Source organism: Gavialis gangeticus, unplaced genomic scaffold, assembly GCF_001723915.1.
Source record: "Gavialis gangeticus isolate Ggan-Ray unplaced genomic scaffold, GavGan_comp1, whole genome shotgun sequence".
Lineage (NCBI taxonomy): Eukaryota > Metazoa > Chordata > Crocodylia > Gavialidae > Gavialis > Gavialis gangeticus.
Window position 1 is genome coordinate 6,000,403 of NW_017729001.1, and position 2,913 is coordinate 6,003,315.

Consider the following 2,913-nt stretch of genomic DNA (forward strand, 5'->3'; position numbering starts at 1 on the left):
GACTATTCTCCTTAGCTCATTGAAGTTTGCCCTCCTGAAATCTAGGGCTGCTGCCTTGCTGCATGTCTTTGCCACCTTGTGCTGGATGGTGAATTCCAGCAGGCGATGATCGCTGTCACCCAGGTGGTTGAGTACCCACAGCCCCCTCACCAGGTCATCTCCTGTGGCCAGCACCAGGTCCAACAAGGCGTCTCCCCTGGTGGGGCTGTGCACCTCTTGGGTTAGACACAGGTCCTACATTCTGGCTAAGAACCTACGTGAGCAGTCAGATCTGGCTGACTGCTCTTCCCAGCAGATGTCCGGGAAGTTCAGGTCCCCCATCACTACCACATCCTTAGACTTCACTACCTCCATGAGCTGACCTAAGAATTCCTGGTCGAGCTCTTCCCCTTGGTTGGGAGGTCTGTAGTAGACCCCCACCGTTAAGTCTCTTTCCCCTCGACTGCCTTGTATTCTAACCCAAAACACTTCCATGCGCCCTTCCTCTGATTCTTTGTTAATTGATGGGGATGGGTATTCCTCCTTAATGTAGAGTGCCACGCCCCCACCTTTCCTTCCTATCCTGTCCCTCCTGTACAGCCTATAGCCCTGGACATTCACCACCCAGTCATACGTTGAGTCCCACCACGTTTCAGTGATCCCTACTATGTCCGGGTTGGTGTCAGCTAGCAGTAGGGTGAGTTTATCCTGCTTGTTTCCCATACTACGAGTGTTTGTGTAGAGGCATTTGAGGCCTCCTGTGGATGTGTGTACTGGCCCCCTAATCACAGAATTGCCCTGGCCCCTGTCACTTACCTGTGTATATGTTTCGCTCGTCGGTCTAGGCTGGGCTGTACTTGTGGGTGTTGCTTGGTCTGGCAAGTCAAATGTCTGCCAAGGGCTTCGAGGAAAGCAGGTGAGCTATTACATCTCACTACATATCATACAACCACTTAGAGGGCTAGGAATGCTTCCTGAGTCCAGTCACTACTCGTCACTGTTTTGCTGCAACAAATAACTGTCTCCAAGTTCAGCTCATAGGCATCTATTTCTAAACATTTGTAAGCCAGTGACACAACTTATTGGAAACGCTGAATGTGTTGGTTATAGGAGGTACAACTACAAGTCTGGACACTTGCAAGAGGCTGTCTGGCACACCTCAGGCACTGAAGGTTTCAACAGACCCTACAACAGGAGGGTGCAAAGATGCCCAGTTCAGCCAAATGCTGTGATATATGTTCTTACAAATGAGAACAACTCTTCCATGTTTGTAACCATGCTGTTTGGTTGCTTTGTCTGCCATGCAGCACTGGTCAGGATGTGATCAGTGCCCCAGCCCCCTCCTCACCTCTCCTTAACAATGTGGTCAAGTTTGTAGCTGGGCTTGTTATCCTTCAGCCGCTCCACCGTGTTCCATTCGCTTTTCCCATATGCTTTCCGAAGCTTCCGGACAAACACCTGAGAGAGACAGAGATCTGGTCAGCTCCAGGGAGGGAAATCCATCCCATGAGGATGATATTAGGAACTGGAACCACGTAACTGCTTCCTGCACCAAACACGCTTCTGGTTACTGGGGCAGAGGCAAGGGATGCAAAAGAGTGGCATTAGTGAGATGATGTGCCCAGATGGAATACACTTCTAGCAACGTCATGGGGTGGGGCCAACAGTCCCCTCTCAAAGGTTGTGTACAGGTTAAGATATCCCTGCAAAAATCAGCTCCCACTACTGGTTCCACTCAGACCATCCCAGTAATCCACACAGATAAGGCAGAAAGTTTGAGGAGTACTTACTTAAGATAACACAAGAGTTGGTAGCAGGGCTGGGAAGAGAATTTAAGAGTCCAGGTTCCCATTTGAGTACCATGGTTGCTGGACAATACTAACCTGTTCAACTCTCCATAGCAAGTGAGCCAAAAGTCCCAAATGAACACTGCTAATATTTCATTATCTATAAAAGCCTACTTGGTTTTTGACTTTTGAACTTCTTCCTGCTCATGATTTTGCGGAAACTAAGTGATACAACACATTACCAAGCACAAACAGATTCAGAGCAATACACCTTCTGCACTAGGAATGCCTGATGCCCAGAGAGTTTTTACATCAACCACGCTCTTTATGAGGTCGAACTAAGCACCTTGATAGACCAGCTAGTGTCTGGCACCTCCTATTCAATATCTAAACCACAGTCTCCCCATCACAGAAGCAGCCTCAAGATCCACAGTGGGTCAGGAATATGCACAACTGAGAGGGGTGGGGGCAGCAGCTATACTTTGCTGTTAAGACAGGCAAGGTAAACCAATAATCTCAGCACAAGATGCTGCAGGGTGACAGGAAAGCTGTTTCTTAGAGCAAACACAGCTTTGAAATAACAGACATGCGACTCCATGCAAAATGAACATAATCTAGTGTCCAACTGCCCCTTGCTGCAAAGAGTACCTTATAGTCCCGAAACTTGTTAACAATGGGCTCATGGAGAAGAAATTTGATGTCTTTGAGGAGGTAGAAAGTCCGTGCTGCTGTGGAGCCTTTGTTTACTTTCTTCTTATGCTTTGGCTCATGCGGGTAAACCCCCTTCAGGATACACAGCCGCCTGTAACAAACAACCAGATGAGATGCAAAATACGTCAAATCCAGAGGTACTGGATTGCTCACATGCTTACTAACAGGATACAAAGCTTTCCCCCTTTAAGCTGTTGCGGGCCAGTAGCTGCCAAAGTTTGCTATGCTAACTGAGCAAACAACTGTTGCAAGTTCTGTAGATGCCCTAAAACTTTAACATAGAGTTAAGGTTGCATAGGGCTGCCAAAATGGAAGATAGCTAAACTTAGATTTGTGTGTACCTTTTCTAACTTTCTGAGGTAAAGTCACACATACTCCACTTCGCAACCTCAGCATGATTTGTCCACCCTGTGGCCCCCACACAACAATTAAAAAA

General features: G+C 47.6%; 1 protein-coding gene across 1 annotated transcript in view; it reads right to left on the reverse strand.

The window, feature by feature from the left end:
• The window catches only part of PES1 (pescadillo ribosomal biogenesis factor 1), a 23,977-nt gene extending 22,570 nt beyond the window's left edge, over positions 1 to 1,407 (reverse strand). The window contains exon 1 of the mRNA XM_019506761.1: positions 1,328 to 1,407. The gene's annotated coding sequence lies outside the window, so the exon portion shown is untranslated. The remainder of the gene's footprint in view (positions 1 to 1,327) is intronic.
• Between the last annotated feature and the right edge of the window lie 1,506 nt (positions 1,408 to 2,913).